At 40.7% G+C, this 18436-nt stretch overlaps 1 protein-coding gene across 5 annotated transcripts in view; it reads right to left on the bottom strand.

The window, feature by feature from the left end:
* RARB (retinoic acid receptor beta) overlaps nucleotides 1–18436 on the bottom strand; it is a 485822-nt gene that overhangs the window by 367270 nt on the left and 100116 nt on the right. For 2 of the 5 annotated variants that reach the window (XM_065583499.1, XM_065583500.1), the window contains exons 3-4: nucleotides 16360–16469; nucleotides 12835–13001 (exon numbers count right to left, since the gene is read on the bottom strand). The exons of 2 other annotated variants lie outside the window; for them this stretch is intronic. The gene's annotated coding sequence lies outside the window, so the exon portion shown is untranslated. The remainder of the gene's footprint in view (nucleotides 1–12834; nucleotides 13002–16359; nucleotides 16470–18436) is intronic. One more of the 5 variants, XM_042840255.2, reaches the window with a different exon arrangement.

Raw genomic sequence — 18436 nt, 5'->3', positions numbered from 1 at the left:
TTCAATCAAAGAGCAGCAACATTTCAGGAAGCAGCTTATATCTGGTAGGGGCCCAACATATATTATTTACTGTTATGAACTGTCATCCCATAGTTCGCTAAGGAGTCAAATAGCTGGGTCAGGTACTAGGCAGATGCACATAGGAGAAGTATTGTCTATCTGAGGCTTCTTCCCCCATTCCTGAATCCCCTCCTTGAGCAGTGAACCACACCAATTCCACTTCCTAGAGCTTCTGCAGCCAAGGAGACAGGGACAGAATTAATCCCTCAATTCTTAAGTAATTTCTACAGTGAGCAAACAGTTCTTAGACAGAACAACGTGAATCGTGTGTCTGTTTTTTAAAATAAATAATTGCATAAAATTGTTAAACATACTTGCATGTCCCAAAAACAAAATTTTTTTTTTTTTACAAGAGATGTAATTTAAACATTTGTTTTCTGAAAGCCATGCTCTAATTTGTTCAATGTTGAAATTGATTTCCACTGTCCTTTTAAAAAAAATAAATTAATACTAATAATCCAGAGGATTAGGGATCAGAGGTTAGTGCACAACCTTTTAATGAGCAAAGTATTTAAAGACTGATGACACAGTATATTTTTTCTCTTCAGTAATTTAGTACAGAAGTTCACATTGATTGCTTAAAAGACCATTCGATTTTATTTCGTATATTTAATTGTTCTTACTGACTGATAAATGGTTGTCTGGAGAAAGTAAAAGATTATTTTATTCATTTGGCGTCATTAAAAACACTTTCAGCCTAACTCACTCATTCACATGCACTCTACATGCCCTTCATGTTTTCACAAAACTGTGCAGGTTATCTGTGTTTTGATTACCATAAAACCTAAAACCCCACCAAGCTCTCTAATTTGAACTAAACCTCTCACAGTGCACGATACAAAAAGGGGAGATTTTACCATTTCCAAAGAGCACTTATTCATACGACAAAGGAAAAACTATTGGCTTGCACAGAAATTTTTTGCCTTGTCTGACAATTTATCTTCTCTGAGAAGGGCCTGTCAGCTGATCCCAGTATTATCGGTTCAATCTCTTTAGTGTTGCAATGAAGTTTGCTGGAGCTGTTGAACAAGGGCCAGCCGTAGGCCTCAAAATAACAAAGCACTTTAAACTCCTGCTTAAGTCCCACTAAAGTCAATGGGACTTAATTACATGCTTAAAGTTCAGAATATGCTTATGTGCTTTGCTGAATTGGGGCCCTAGCGGGATCACTCCTCTAACTCAGCTCCCAATCTATTGTGAAAGATGCTCAAAAAAGGTTCCTGCTTTTCAGTCTCTTTCAACATTGGGTAAAATCCTGGCTCCACTGAAGTTGACTCCCACTGACATCAATGGGGCCAGGATTTCACCCAGGAAATTCAGGGATTCTACCAGGAAGTTTCCCTTTCTTCTCATTTTTATCAGACCCTCCATTCCATCTCATTCTCCTCTGCCACCCCTGACACAAATGGAGGCAAGGCAGGACACAACTCTGCTATGACATAAGCCTGCTTGAGCTGTCTAAGAAATCTAAGAGGAAGCCACATCCCCATGAATTGGTCTAGAGGCTTATTCAGAGGTGAGTAGATTCATAGTACAGGTAAATATTCTTAAAAGCAAGGCAAGGCAGAACTCCATTTCCTCTGTGAACAAGACACTCTGCTTTTATCACTGATATATGACCCCAGTCCCACCTCTGAGGACACTCACTTCACTAAAGCCTGGTCTACACTAGGAGGTTATGTCAAATTTAGCAGCGTTAATTCGAATTAACCTGCACCCGTCCACACAACGAAGCTATGTATTTCGACATAGAGGTCTCTTTAAATCGATTTCTGTACTCCTCCCCAATGAGGGGAGTAGCGCTAAATTCGACATGGCCATGTCGAATTAGGGTTAGTGTGGACGGAATTCAACGCTAATAGCTCCGGGAGCTATCCCACAGTGCACCACTCTGTTGACGCTCTGGACAGCAGTCCGAGCTTGGATGCTCTGACCAGACACACAGGAAAAGCCCCGGGAAAATTTGAATTCCTTTTCCTGTCTGGCCAGTTTGAATCTCATTTCCTGTTTGGACATCGTGGCGAGCTCAGCAGCACTGGCAACGATGCAGAGCTCTCCAGCAGAGGTGACCATGCAATCGCTGAATAGAAAGAGGGCCCCAGAATGGACTGATCGGGAAGTCTTGGATCTGATCGCTGTGTGGGGCGATGAGTCCGTGCTTTCGGAGCTGCGATCGAAAAGACGGAATGCGAAGATCTACGAGAAGATCTCAAAAGCCATGACAGAGAGAGGATACAGCCAGGATGCAACGCAATGCCGCGTGAAAATCAAGGAGCTGAGACAAGCATACCAGAAGACCAAAGAGTCAAATGGACGCTCCGGATCCCAGCCCCAGACATGCCGTTTCTACGAGGCACTGCATTCCATTCTAGGTGCGGCCGCCACCACTACCCCACCACTGTCCGTGGACTCTGACAATGGGGTATTGTCGACGGCCGCTTCCTCGGAGCTGTTCGCGGACGGGGAAGATGGGGAAGGAGATGAGGACGATGGGGCAGTCGACAGCGCTTTCAACGTTGATTTCCCCGACAGCCAGGATCTCTTCATCACCCTCACGGAGATCTCCTACCAACCCTCCCAAGGCGGTAACCCGGACCGTGAATCAGGGGAAACATCAGTAGGTAAGTGTTGTAAACATTTATTTTGAATAGAATAGGCATGGTATGTTAGCAATGGGTTTTTAATGATTAGTTTGCCCTAGGCGCTTAACTTTTTAGTCCTTGCCAGTGCAGCTACTGGAAAAGTCTGTTAACATGTCTGGGGATAGAGTAGAAATCCTCCTGGTACATCTCCACGAAGCTCTCCTGGAGGTAATGTGAAAGCCTTTGCATCAGGTTTCTGGGGAGAGCGGCCTTATTGCTTCCTCCATGGTAGGAAACTTTTCCGCGCCAGGCTAGCAGCAGGTACTCTGGTATCATTGCCGGGCAAAGCATGGCGGCATACGGCACTGGTGTTTGCTGGCATTCACGCAGCATGTGGTCTTTCTCTGCCTCCGTAATCCTCATCAGAGTGATATCACTCATGGTGACCTGCTTTGAATTAGGGGAATTTTAGTATGGGGATTGATTGCCTGTTCCTTTAAATAACTGTAACCGGCGGTTTACAGCCACGCGGTGGGGGTAGGGAGGCGAACCGTTCATGCTGAGCGGTTCGCCAGCAGCGTGCAGGGATCTTTCCCGATCCTAGCCACGTGGTGGGGGCGGGGAGGCGAACCGTTCCTGCTGAGCAGTTCGCCGGCAGCATGCAGGGATCTTTCCCGGGGACAGCTGCGACGGGGGTGGGACAGGGGCAGAGTTAATGCCGGCAGGATCGCCGGCAGCAGGAACTGGCCAACACTAGGAGCATTGCTTGGAACTTGAAAGGAGGGCACTGATGTAAATTAAACTTTAAGCAGCCAAAAGTCTACGGCTTACCATGGCCGCCTGCTAGCAGAATTCTGTTGTCCAGCCCCGCTTGTGTGATCTGTACAGCAAGACCCCAGGCACTCAAGGTGAAGACAGAAAATTCGACCTTGTACTGAGTGCACATGTGATAAGTACTGTGCATGGTCTTGTTCACAGAGAAAGACTATATTCATTGTTTGCAAAAATATATCTTTTTGAGGAATTCACTCCCTTTTTCCCATCCCACAGCTGCGAGCGTCTCCCGAGCTACCCCGGCATCCCCCTCCCAGAGGCTGGCGCAGATCAGGCGGCAAAAGAAAAGGACACGGGACGAGATGTTCTCAGAATTTATGGTCTGTTCCCGAGCCGAGGCGGCACAGCAGACCCAGTGGAGGGAGAACATGTTGCAATACCAGCGATCACACAGCGAACGGGAGGACAAGTGGCGGCAGGAAGACCAGCAGGCGACCAAACGCTGCTTGGACTAATGAGGGAGCAAACGGACACGCTCCGGCGCCTTGTAGATATTCTGCAGAACCAGAGACAGGAGGACAGAGCCCCCCTGCATTCTATCTCTAACCGCCCTCCCCCGCCACAAAGTCCCATCCCACCTTCACCCAAAGTCCCAAGAAGGAGGGGCGGCAGGGGCCGTGAAAACAGTGACTCCACCCCTGCAGACTGCTCAAATTGCAGAAGGTTCTCATTCCCAAAGATCTGATACGTCCTTTCCTTCCCTCCAAATGCACCTCACCCAAGCCCCCATCCCAGTTTCATCCCCTAACTGTGTAGTTCTTAATAAAAAATATGTTTCTGTTAATTACTGTTTCCGTCATGTTCTTTTAGAGGACAGTGTGTTTGAAGGGGGGGGAAGGGGGTTGGTAATTGGAGAGCACAGTCACCTTTACCAGGGTACAGACACGGGGGCAGGTTCAGCAGAAGGTCACACACACATTGCAGTCACTAGGCAGACTGGTCAGTCTGGGAGGTGGTTTTCATGTTCTGTGGGGGGGGGCTATGTGAGTTTGTGGCAGGGGAGGGCGGTTACGGATCTTATGCAGCGTTCCTTAGCCTGGATGACCGAGCCACGCAGCAGGGGATCTGCAACCGCCCTCCCCCGCCACAAAGTCACATAGTCTGCAAAATATCTTCTATGTCTGGATACAAATGCAAGGAATATGGGGAACAAACAGGATGAACTCGAAGTTATGGTATATAAAGAAAATTAGGACTTAACTGGCATCACAGAGACTTAGTAGGACAACTCCCATGAGTGGAGTACCAGCATTGAGGGATATAGCTTGTTCTGAAAGGATAGGTATGGGGGGGGAAAAAGGAGATGGTGTTGCGCTGTACATCAAGAATCTATACACTTGCTCTCAGGTCCAAGGGGAAGTGAGCGACAGACCTACTGAGAGTCTCTGGGTGAGGATAACAAGGGAAAAGAACAGAAGCAATGTTATGGTGGGGGTCTATTACAGACCACCAAATCAGGAAGAGGAAGTAGATGAGTCATTCTACAAGCAGGTAACACTAGCTAATCACACACTGATTCAGAAAGTTAAGGAAACAACTAGGGACTTGCCCATTTTAGATCTGATTTTTACCAACAGGGATGAATTAGGGCTTGTCTTCACTAGGGTGTAAGTCGACCTAAGTTATGCTACTCCAGCTATGTGAATAACATAGCTGGAGTCGACATAGCTTAGGTCTAATTACCCTGGTGACTTCACAGCGCTGAGTTGACGCTCTCCAGTCCACTTCCCTTACTCTTCTTGGAGAGCTGGAGTACCGGGGTTGACGGGAGAGCACTTGGCCATCAATTTAGCAGGTCTTCACTAGACCTGCTAAATTGATTCCTGCTGCATCAATTGCAGCAGCATGGATCTCCCCAATAATGGAGACCAGCCCTTAGTTGTGAGCATGAAGGTAGTCAGGAACTTGGGAGGAAGTGATCATGATCTGATAGAATTCAAGATCCTATGAAAAGGAGGACACGAGAACAGCAAAACAAGGACACTAGACTTCAAAGTCATATTTCAGCCGACTCAGAGAAATAGTAGGCAAGGTCCCATGGAAAGACCAACGAGGAAGAAAAGAGCTGAAAGGGGCTGGCAGTTCTTAAAAGATGTAATACTAGAGGCTCAACATCAAGCTATTCTGATGCAGAGGAAAGATAACAAGAGCCACAGGAGGCCAATGTCGCTGCGCAAGGGGCTTTTTAGCTATCTAAAATCCAAAAGGGATACAAACAGAAAATGGAAGGAGGGACATGGCACCAAGGAAGTATACACGAGAACAGCACGAGTCTGTAGGGAGAACATCAGGAAAGCCAAGACAAAGAATGAGTTACAGCTGTCAAGAAACGTTAGAGACAAGAAAGGGTTCTTCAAATATGTCAGACCAAAAAAAAAGAAAAGAAAGATAGATCCAGGACAGTGTGGGTCCACTGCACAATGGAGAAGGTGAGCTGGTAACGGAAGATGATAGGCAGGCAGAGCTGCTCAATGCCTACTTTGCTTCAGTCTTCTCACAAAAGATAAACTTTGATTGGACAGCTAGCAAAGTTACCACAGATATTAAAAGGGAAGCGATGCAGATTGGGATAAGTAAAGAACATGTCGGAGATCTTCTGAGAAATCTGAATGAATTCCAGTCAGTTGAGCTGGATGCTATTCACCCAATGGTACTGAAGGAATTAGCTGAAGAAATCTCGAAGCTACTGCCAATAATATTTACAAATTCATGGATGACAGGAGAGGTCCCGGAAGACTCGAGAAGGGCTAACACAGTGCCCATCTTTAAAAAGGAGGAACCGAGGAACTACAGATCTGTCAGCCCGACTTCAATACCTGGGAAGCTACTAAAGTAATGTATAAAACATTCAATTTCTGGGTCCAGTGTTGTATAACAGCTTTATTAATGACCTAGATGTAGGTATAGAAAGCATACTGATCAAGTTTGCAGATGACACAAAGTGAGGGGGGCTTGCCAATACTTTGGAGGACAGAGCTAATATTCAGAGGGATCTTAATATATTGGAGAACTGGGCTATAGACGACAAAATGAAATTCAACAAAGACGAATGTAAGATGCTACACTTAGGGAAGAAAAAACAAATGCACAAATACAGAATGGGGAAAAACTGGTTGGCAGCAGCACTGCTGAGAAGGATCTCGGAGTTGTGGTGGATCACTACCTCAACATGAGTCAGCAGTGTGATACTGTTGCAAAAAAAGCAAATGAAATTTTAGGTTGCATTAAAGAGGCATAGCATGCAAGTTACAGGAGGTGAGAGTACTGCTCTACTCAGTGCTGGTTAGGCCTCAGCTGGAATACTGTGCCCAATTTTGGTAACTAATATATAGAACAGATATAGAGAAACTGGAAAGGATCCAAAGGTGAGCGACAAAGATGATCAAAGGGATGGAATGCAAGCTCTCTGAGCAAAGATTCAAGGAAGTGGGTATGTTTAGTTTGGAAAAGAGAAGATTAAGAGGACACAGGATAGCAGTCTTCAGATACTCGAAGGCTGCCATAAAAAAGATGGAGAAAAGTTGTTCTCTTTTACCACAGAGGCCAGGACAAGAGGCAATGGGTTCAAACTACAGCACAGCAGATTTAGATTAAATCTCAGGAAAAACTTCCTAACTGTAAAGAACAGTAGGACAATGGAACCAACTGCCTTGGCAGGTTGTGGAAGCTTCTTCAATGGAGGTTTTCAAAAGGAGGCGTGATAGTCATCTCTTTTGGATGGTTTAGACACAATAAATCCTACATCTTGGCAGAGGGTTAGACAAGATGACCCTTGTGGTCCCTTCTAATCCTATGATTATATAGAAGTAGTCAAGTGAATGGTCCGGCGACTGGGAAAGAATGTAGGAGTACACTTCAGTTCCGCCAGCCTAACCAGCTCAACTTACCAGTTGAGTGATGGTGTCTACTGCCCTAGATGGTCCTTCTTTCAGTGAGTATATTACTGTGGCGAAGAGCATAATTAGAAATGCTTAAAAAAAGGGATCAAAATACGTCCACAGTTACTTATCCAACCTTTCTGATTCTTCTGACAGATCACAACAAACTAACCCAAAAGACCAACCATTACACATAAATAAGCAAAGAGCAGAAGAGACGGATGTGTAATCATCCTCCTTTTCCTCCTTGATTGAGAGTGAAGGAGTGTCACTGTTGTGTGGCCATTGTCAAAGTACAGTTTCAAACACTACTACATTAACGTGCACTAGGAAACTTAGTGCACGCCAGCAGGGTCCACACGGTCCAGTTAGTGTAGGACATATTAATGTGCACTAGAATTTACACCCCTCTGGGCTGGATTAATATACTGTGTAGACAAGCCCTCAGTAAATAACTATACATGATTACTCAATAAAATCATATCACTTAGTGAATGCCAGGTCAATCCCCCAAGTATGAAATGATCCCTGTATTTTCCCTAGAATTATCTACTTACCCAAAAGCAAAAAATACTTTTTAAGGAATAATGTTGAGATCGTAATCACTTGTTGAACCCAGATAGATATTCATACAGCTTCATATGGCTTTCATCACTGTAGAATCTGAACAACTAGTAATCTTTAATGTACATCCTCACAACCTCTTTGGGGATAGATATGGGGAATGGAGGCACCAAGAGATTATAGCAGAGATTTTCAAAAGGGCCCAAGGGATTTAGGTGCTCAGCTGCCAATAATGACTACTGCAAATTGGAAGCCTCATTTCCTAACGGCCCTTTGAAAATCGTAGCCTGAATGGGATACCCAAAGGGACACAGAGAATCTGTGGCAGAATCAGGGACCGAACCAAGATTTCATGAGTCTCAGTCCCGTGCATTAACATTTTTTCCCTTTCCCAACTCCCCAAAAATCTGTCCATAATTAGGACTTTTTAGACTCATAGACTTTAAGGTCAGAAGGGACCATTATGATCATCTGGTCTGACCTCCCGCATGATGCAGCCCACAAAGCCGTCCCTACCCTTTCCCTTGACTCTGCCGTTGAAGTCCCCAAATCCTGTGGCTTAGAGACTTCAATTAGCAGAGAATCCTCCTGCTAGCGATCCCTGCCCCATGCTGCGGAGGAAGGCGAAAAACCTCCAGGGCCTCTGCCAATCTACCCTGGAGGAAAATTCCTTCCCGACCCCAAATATGGCGATCAGTAAAACCCCGAGCACGTAGGCAAGATTCTCCAGCCTGACCCTCATTAGCCATTATACTATACTATTTTTAAAATCATCATCATCAGCCATCAAGACTACCTGATATAGTGGAGGTCCTCCAAGTCTTGAGGTCCTCCAAGTCTTAACTCCCACCGTCTTACTCCCATTCCTACTCAGATAGACCTCTATTGGTGAATTTCTGACCCCACTGAACTCCCATAGGTCTAAGACTTCACCCTCTGATTTCAATAGGCCTTGCATGGATGACAAGCAATGGTATTTTGTGATACATCACTAAGTAACGTAAAAGATTACTTGTTTCACCACTATATTTAAATAATGCCAGAACTCATTCAGGGAAACATTACAGATTTTCAATAACAGAGAAAAATATATTATTAGAGGGCTTTAATAACTGTTGTAAATAGCATTTCTTTCTCTCATCAAACATTATTCATATGTATAATAAAGCCAAGTCTATGTTTTTTGTTAATGTTTCCCAAGCATTTATATTTTCCATCTAGAAAGTCATCATAATAAAAAGGTATAGTGAAACTTTAGTAAATAGGGGGGAAGTAATTAAAATTTCCCTTTTAAAGATAAAAATATAGTTTTTGAAGTTTAATTACATAGCTAAAACCAATACAATAATATAGCTGTAATTTGTTCAAGCAATTATTGATTCAAATCAATGACTGAATACTGTTGCCCTAATAAGATTCACATCTAACATTTTTTAAGTTTCACAAATAGTTCACATGGTACATTTACAAATAAATCAATTAATATTGTCTGAAAGACCAATATATGCACAATATGAAAAACAGTTTTAGCTGTTTTATGCTCTCCACAGAACAGCTTTACCCTCTGATTAATTTTAATTTACTTTAAAGGATTTCATTGGACTGAAACTTTAATTAAAAAAGAAATGGAAAAGTCTATAAGGTCTGCATAGCATCAATTACTTTGACTTGATATCTTGCACTTCAACTACCCTTTGTACATATGGTTCCTGTTAAAATAATTGAAGAGTACTTCTGAACAATGTCACCCACACATCCACACTAAGAACTAGAGAATATATTAACATTAAACTTCACTAATATTAATAAAGAAACAATTAATTCTTCATTACCTGTTTCTAAAATACATCATCAAACTCCTTCAGTTCAAACACAAATAAAACATTACATATGCCTGTCAGTGTAAAGGGTAATCATGATCATCATTATAATTTATACTGCTTTGTTATAAGTCTAATGTCTCATTTATTTATAAAGATTCTTGCCTGCCATTTAAATAACCTCTCTGAAATATTAAAATATAATCTGGCTGTTACTAAGCAAACTCCCACATGCTCCCTCAACTACTCCCTTGTAAAACGTCGCCTCTAATTTACATTATACTTTCTTTAAGGGAACAGGCATCAGTAAAACATACTAAAACAATATTTTCTGTTAACTTATCTATAAAACATACATGCAGTGGGCTAAATTCAACCCCAATGAACGTGGCCATTAAAAAAAAAATCAATAGAATAAGGGATAATTGTGAGATACTCAAAGAAGTTGCCCTGGGGACCAATTATAAAGGGCCAGATTCAAAGTCCACTGAAGACAGAGAAGAGACTCCCATTCACTTCCAACTGGTTTTGGATCAGGCAAAAAAACACCACAATATTTTAATTATTAAAAAAGCATGGAATTTTCACAACCTTTGTCTACTCTAACTATTACCAGATTACAAGCCTCTGAAGTGTACCTGGCACGTTGCCTGGCATGTTTATTGCTATTTATTAGGTACTTGTGCAAGAATGCAAATTGTATACATCTGACTAAATGAGCCTGTTAAGAGATGACCAGATATCCTTTTTATGGAACTGCTAAATAATTATATTACAAAGATAGATTATGAATTTAATCTTAAAGAAATTTTTTTTTTTTACAAATAATATTAAATAATATCTTGTCAAAACTTTTCAACCAAAAAATAGGAAAATAACATTACCATTGCTATGCCTGCCAAGAATAATTCCTGAGATCTATGTACAGGAGTAATAAAAAAAACATCTACAGTGCCTCTATTAATCCTGGTAATACAGTACTAGCAATTATTTTTGTATTTTACATCCATAAGTTAAAATATGTTCCCAATGCCTACTGTAGTGGTCATTAAAGTTTCCCCTGCCTCAATCAGCATAAATAATGATGTCATATAATGACAGAATACAGTCGCTAATGAAAAGATGAACAAAGTCTCATTGCAGCACTACTGCTCGTGATTTAGTATTCTGAACTTGTTCAGTCCAACATATTTTATTCTGTGGATATTATCACCTCTCAGAAAATTACCTTTCAATGAACTTGTCAAGAAAAAAGTAATGAAATAACCAGGCAACATAAATCAATTACAGTCGTGTGTTGTGTGTTATTCTTTTAGGGCCTAACTCTGGAAACAATACTAGCTGTAGTGCTTACTACTATGGTGAGTCCCACTGGGTTAAATGGGACTACAGCTGGCAACAAACACTACTACTAGAGGTAGAGGTGAAATCCTGACAACATTCAGGTGAATGGGAGTTTTGCCATTGATGTCAATAGAGGCAAGATTTCACCCTAAGCATTTAGCAGATTGGGCCCTTGGATTTCTGTGTTTATTTGCTAGAACGTCATACCATTTAAAATGGAGATGCCCTGTGGTAATCATGTTTTCGTGAACAAATTCACTGCTCATACTTTCAGGGTGATAGCCTACCATTGTTCTATATGAGCAAATACTGTTGCCATCAATGAAAGGCCAGTGTAAATATCAAGGGTGGAATATGATGTAATCAATGCACATATTCCAACATTGTTCCTCATGTGACAATGAAAAGCCAGTGTCACATCCCACGGTAGCACATGATTAGTAACTTGAATTGGCTAGAAGAACAGGATGCAGTTCCCTACCTTATTTCATCAGCAGAGGACAGTACACGAATTATTTAAGGAATAGTAGCTAGATTTTCAAAGGTATTTAGGCATCTAGAGACTCCGGTGCCTAATGAGATTTTCAAAGGTGCCTAAGCAGGTTAGAGACCTAACTCATACTGAAATCAATTCAATGGGAGTAAGGCACTTACCTGCGTAGGCATTTTTAAAAACCATCCTAGGCGCCCACCTGTACCTTTAAGCACCTAAATATCTTTCAAAATCTGACCCAGTCTCCCTCTCTCACCCAAATCCATCTTTTTTCCCCACAATCAAAGCAAGCACATTAAGTCCCATTTTCAAAAGCACCTATGTGACTTAGAGCCTACGTCCCATTGAAAGTTAGAGGAACTTAACTCCTAAGTCACCTAGGCTCTCTTTAAAAAAAATTCCCATTGTCTCTGTAACACTGCCAGTCTCAGGACCAAGATCTTCAGATAAAATTTAGCAAAAAAAGTTTTACTGCTTTTTACTACTATGAGCATTGCAGAGTCAACACAATTCAGATAGAGGGTCCTGTGGCACCTTTAAGACTAACAGAAGTATTGGGAGCATAAGCTTTCATGGGTAAGAACCTCACTTCTTCAGATGCAAGACTGAAGAAGTGCCACAGGACCCTCTGTTGCTGTTTACAGATTCAGACTAACACGGCTACCCCTCTGATACTTGACAATTCAGATAGAGTGAGCTGCAGTCTATTTTCTTCTTGTGCTTCAACAGAATACTGTAGTTTGAAGATCACAGCTTATGTGTTAGCAAGTGGGACCATTTATTATTGGTGTTATGTCTACTAACATGATCAGCAATGAAATAATTAACAATATTGCCATATGAATTTTCATCCAAAGGCTTCAGATCTAACGCTTAGATGATTGGGGCAGTTTAAATCTCTCACAACTATAGTTTCCAACTGTCTGAAGTTTCAGTAACACAATACTGCATTGGTTTACATTTAATTTACAGTTTTATGGTTATCTTCATAAATACAGAAGCTAGAAAGATTTATAAAAAATAAATAAAGCTTAGAGACTGAAGCACAATTCTATGGAAAAATGTGGGATTCCATCGCAAATTCTATAGGCTGCAGAATCAGAAAATACACAGGGCCCAAGGCAAGGCAGACATAATTAACTAGATGCATAACAATGGGACAGACAAGATCCAATCTCAAAACAATGTAAGTATTTCCTTATTTAGCTCTTGCCCTTGTAATCAGACATTTTTTGTGCATCTATCAGACTACAGCCTACCTTGCGGGAGAGGACTCCATAGTCTATGCCCTTTTGAGTGAAAATCCAAAGCAGGTTAGGCTCTAGGAATTCTTCTTTCACTACCTCTTCTTAGAGGTTGAAAGTTGTTTCACCTCTCTGAACAGTCTGCATGAAATTCCCAAATAGCAGTTTAAGTCTCAAGTAATCTAATCAGAAACAAGATTATTAAACCAGATCAAAACAAGAGAAACTGTTTGTATAACATATAGTCAGACAAATAGATGCAGTACATTAAGGTCATGTCTACATGGGGACACTCAAGAAACTTACGGCAAATCAACTAAAGGTGTGAAATCAATGCATATAAATTAAAGTGAGTTAAAACTCCATATGGATGCTCTCATTCTGTGAAACTGTGCAGCAGAATTCTGGATATAGTCTCTGTGAATGGCACATGGTTGCATCCATTTGTAGTATGAAATTGACCACGTAAGGATGTTCATAGATTTAAAGGCCAAAAAAGGAATGTTCTGAATCTGATCATCTAGAATCCTTGAAGGAGGCTTAAATTACAGAGAATTAACGCCATATTACTCCTGAGCATCTACATGAGGGTATAACAAACTTGAATTTCTAAGCATTGACTCCACACTTTCAGTAGATTTGTGTTAACTTCCCTGAATGTCCATAGGTAGACATCTCCTAAATTATAGTTACAGTGAATTTTTTAAAAACGGAAACAACTACAGCGTACTTTCACCTGGTCTCCCAGCTGATCCAGTGTGTCAAAGCAACATCCCACCTTCCTTTGCCATTCAGGTGCCTTTGACTTCACTGCCTTAATTCTCAGACCAGGCCTCTCCCACCACCAAGTGTGTTCCCCCAGAATCTTTCCCCAGATTCTTTCAGGATTATATTCAATATGGCTAAGCAGGTTCAGTTTCTGTTTTCTTGCTCCTGCCACTGAATCTTATAACCTTTGAAGGTAGCTCCAAAGAATGGAGTACTTTCAGCTCACATTTACAGTCCCCCATCCTCTGCAGTTCTTCACCAATGGTGTTAACCTTACAGACAGCTCAGGTCTCCTTTGCTCATCTATGAAGAAACGGGACTCATAATTCTTAGACTTCTCATGTGACATTAATTATGTTTTATATTAAATGTGACAGAGCAAAAACCAATCTGCCACAATCACTGTGTTAATTGAACACTCAAGCAAACATAGGCCAACAGTTTCAATGAGCACATGCAACATAGGGGGGAAAAATCCCTGTGAATTAGAATTCAACGGACAGCTAATTTTCCTCAGCTGAATCTTGCGTGCTATGTTATACATTTTAGCAATTTTTGGTGGTGCAATTTACAGCTCATCAGTTAAGAAAAATATTTTAACAAAACGTGCAAGTTACATTTTTAAATACATTTTTACAGAAATCAGAATTGGAAAAGATTTAGGAGGTTAACTGGCCTATTTTGTTGCCAGACTTTCCTGACAATCTACTGTATCCTACAGCATTTAGTACGGTTTTCAGTGACTCAATAAATGAGGCTTTTCCCAGTTTCTTTGTGTGACAAAGTGCAATAGATTAAGCCATTAAGAAACTTTCCTTCATATTTAGCTTAAATTTCTTCAGTATATTTTTTCATATTATACTAATTATGCCTCATTGGAATACACTAAACAATTCCTCTCCCTTCTTGGTATTTACATCATTCAAATATAGGTAAACAATTAGTCATCATTAGCCAATATTTAGTTTTTTATAAATATCTTTCCTCATAAGTCAATTCCTCCAGCCCATTAATCACGGTTTAGTTTACTTATTTTCAGTGTATAACAACATCCTGGTGTCAGATGCTTTCATCTTACTTTCCAGTAAGAAGAAAATGATCCAATACTACTCACTTCAATGTTTTCCTATTTTGGAAAAAAAATACACTAACTGTGTGTGTGTGGTGGGGAGGGTTCCATTTGCCCTTAGTTTGACTTCACTACAGTCCACATTAACAGGAACAGCAGCTAAACCTTCTTTGAAACTTTATTCACCATAGCCAGAAAAAAAAGAGCTGGTGAAATTCCTTTAAAACATGCTTTAATCTAGCTGGAATGCCATAAATTGCTTCCAGATGTGCTCCATACAAAAGTCAATCATAGCTATTTATACTGACGCTCTGCAGTCCAAACAATCTGAATCCAAATGCCATGTCTCTGCTACAATAAAGCTATAAATGTCAGTTTTGTTGAATTTCGAGAGGTGTTGAAGAGTTCATGCTAGTTTGCTTTTGAGCTATTTGTAAGCCAGCAATTATTTAAAAAGAAACTTTTTTAATAGACCCTGTACTTGTTGAGAAATTCTTAAAGCACACCTGACACCTTCCAATTATGACCTTGAAAGTGCCACAGGTTACAAGTTGAAATTAATTTCACAAGTTAGAAAAATGTAGCACTTAGGCAGGGAGCCAAGAAAAACTGAAGCACTTGGCAAGACTCCCATGCCCTCTCTTAGACCGAACACACACATAGTACACCTGGGACTAAATGAACTACAGTACAATGAAACGACACATTCTCACTGTAATAATACCTCTATTCAAGAAGCTTCGAAAGTATGGGAAAAAGCACCTTTTCTCACTACAAAAAAATACTGTGAGGAAACTATATCCTAATCAATTGTTTTGCATGCAAAATAGTCAAAGTGTTTCTCACCTGGGAAAATTATATAACCAACACTCAGATGAAACGATGACCTAAAGTATTATTCCACACGATTTCAGAAAAGTACATAATTTATGTATATTATGCACAGAATTTTCTGGTTGGTTTCCTAGGTTTCATTATGAAACATTTTTTCTAGAAATCTGCATTTATAGTTTGATTTCTGCAGAAATGTTCAGAGTTTTAATTTTGGGATTTTGTCTGTATAGGGAGGTGGGGAATTTTCTCACCTTTTGCATGTAATTTGAAGGGTTTTAAATGTTTAGGAAAGACATGATAAGTAATGACTCTGCAAGTACCGTTATTCTTCAACTTCCTTGTCCTTTATATTTTCCTTTCCTCTGCTTTTTCATCCCCTCCTCCAGTTTTTCCTTTTCTTCCACTATTCTTTGCCCTTCCCAAGGGCAGAACAATTCCTTACAAGGCCTTTGCTTCCTGCTAGGTGGAGCCTTAACACTAAGGTCCTGTCTACACTACACAATTAAGTCAACCTATGTTAGGTTGACATACAGCCACTGCACTAATTACTGCATTTTTCACGTCCATACTATGCTCCTTCTGCCGATGGTGCACACCCTCACCAAGAAGTGCTTGCACCAACTTAAGTGGGATAGTGTGGGGGGCTGAAAGCTCGGCACAGAGCTCCCAGCTGGGAGCCCAGCTGCCCAATGCCGAGAGCCTGGGCTGTTGGCTCAGCGCGGAGCTCTCAGCTATATTATCCAAACAGTGCTTAATCCTTTCTTATAAATAAGCATCTCACACATACAGCCATCGTGGTTTACACTGTCAATTATACATGTGTTAATGATCCCCAATAATACAAATTGATATGATCAACTATAACATACCTGAATCAGTGATTACCCACTTTGAATGATTCAATGATTCACACAACAAAGGAATCTTGGACACTTCCATTCAAACTATTTTCTTCTTTCTTTGCTTTTATTTTAAAAAACTGGTAAAAAGAAAAAAGAAAAATATGTTTGAGTAATGTTATGTTTTAGATACAAATCCAGAAGACCATGGAATCTCATAATTAGATTCATAGACGTTAAGACCAGAAGGGACCATCATGATCACTTAGTCTGACCTCCTGCACATTGCAAGCCATAGAACCTCACCCATCCACTCCTGTGATAGACCCACAACCTTTGGCTACATTACCGAAGAACAGAAATCATGACTTCGGGTACGTCTACACTACCCGCCGGATTGGTGGGTATTGATTGATCTATCTGGGATCGATTTATCGTGTCTACATGGGCAAGAACCACATGCCAGACACATGAGAAAGAATTCTCTGTAGTAACTCAAAGCCCTCCCAATCTAGTGTCCCATCACCAGCCATTGGAGATATTTGCTGCTAGCAGTCACAGATCAGCTACATGTCATTGTAGGCAGTGTCATCATACCATCCCCTCCATAAATTTATCAAGATCAGTCTTGAAGCCAGTTAGGTTTTTTGCCCCCTCTGCTCTCCTGGAAGGCTGTTCCAGAGCTTCACTCCTCTGATGGTTAGAAATCTTCGTCTAATTTCAAGCCTAAACTTGTTGATGGTCAATTTATATCCATTTGTTCTTGTGTCAGCATTGGGGCTTCATTTAAATAACTCTTCTTCCTCCCTGGTATTTACCCTGTGATGTATTTATATAGAGCAAGCATACCTCCCCTCAGTTTATTTTTTGGTTAAGTTAAATAAGCCAAGCTCTTTGACTCTATTTTATAAGGTAGGTTTCCATTCCCCTGATCATCCTAGTAGCTCTTCTCTGCACCTGTTAAGGATTACACTCTACCTTGCTTTATTCAGGGTTTATATCAGACAATGGGATTTTTTTTAGGGTGCATCATGCTGAGGCAATACAGCAATAATTAAATCTTCCAGTGAAAGCTAAGGGAGCTGCCTAAGGCAATGTAGAGAAGCAAGTACCACACGATAGTAGTTCCAGTATACACTTCTGACCCGGTCTCTGTTTGCATTTCCCTTGCCTTTTCCACTTTGCCAATGATGCCAACCTTGGTACTCCTTTTAATCTATTTCTCTCAGACATCTCCATGTTTACTACACAACACTTTTTATTTTTGGACTGCCAAAATCTATTTGTCAAGTCTTTCCCTCATTCCAATCACTCTGCAGCACACACAAAAAAGTGAGTATTTCATACACACCACATTTTACCATCTAAGATGTATATGTGTGTGAAGTGAGTAACGGCATTATCCTTTATCCACAACCCATGTTCCTCCTCAATGTTCTTTCTTTTCTCAGTTTGTCAATCCTACCAATTCAACTGTAAACTCTTTGATTCAGGGACCTATCATTTATACACTTTCTGTGAAGCACCTAGCACTCTTGTGGGCACTATAAAACCTCATAATTTGGACAATGATGATAATCACCACTGGCTATCATTAGACACCAAGGGTCTATTCTGCCTTCTGTTGTGAATCTCCTAAAGCATAAAAGGGGCTGTGAGAAATTAAACTATTAATCAAATTAAACTATTCATCCATCCCATTCCAGCAGTCAGCAAAAAGCACCATATCTCCAGATATGCTTAGCTCCTGCATTTGAAGTGGCTGGTCCCCCAAAAAAGAGGGAAAATGAGAGCAAAAGTAAGTGGATTTTGCAAACTACATAAATTCTTCATAGGCTACTGTTTCAAACAGGCAGTTCTTCAGCCACTAGTATAATCATAATTTCTATCGGAACCTTGTAATTTTTTGTTTTGTTTCTTTAGATTTTTCATTGCGTATTTGAAATGGAGACCTTTACATTAAAAAAAAAAAAAAAAAAAAAAAACAAGCGACATGTCTACAACTTTTACAATAATATTAAAGTAACAAATGAAGATCCTGAGCCTCAGATGTATAACCAATAGAGAACTGGCTGGATGAATCAGTTTTTGCACCTTTTTCAGTTAA

Source organism: Chrysemys picta, chromosome 2 (assembly GCF_011386835.1).
Source record: "Chrysemys picta bellii isolate R12L10 chromosome 2, ASM1138683v2, whole genome shotgun sequence".
NCBI lineage: Eukaryota > Metazoa > Chordata > Testudines > Emydidae > Chrysemys > Chrysemys picta.
This window is presented reverse-complemented; position numbering and strand designations above follow the sequence as displayed.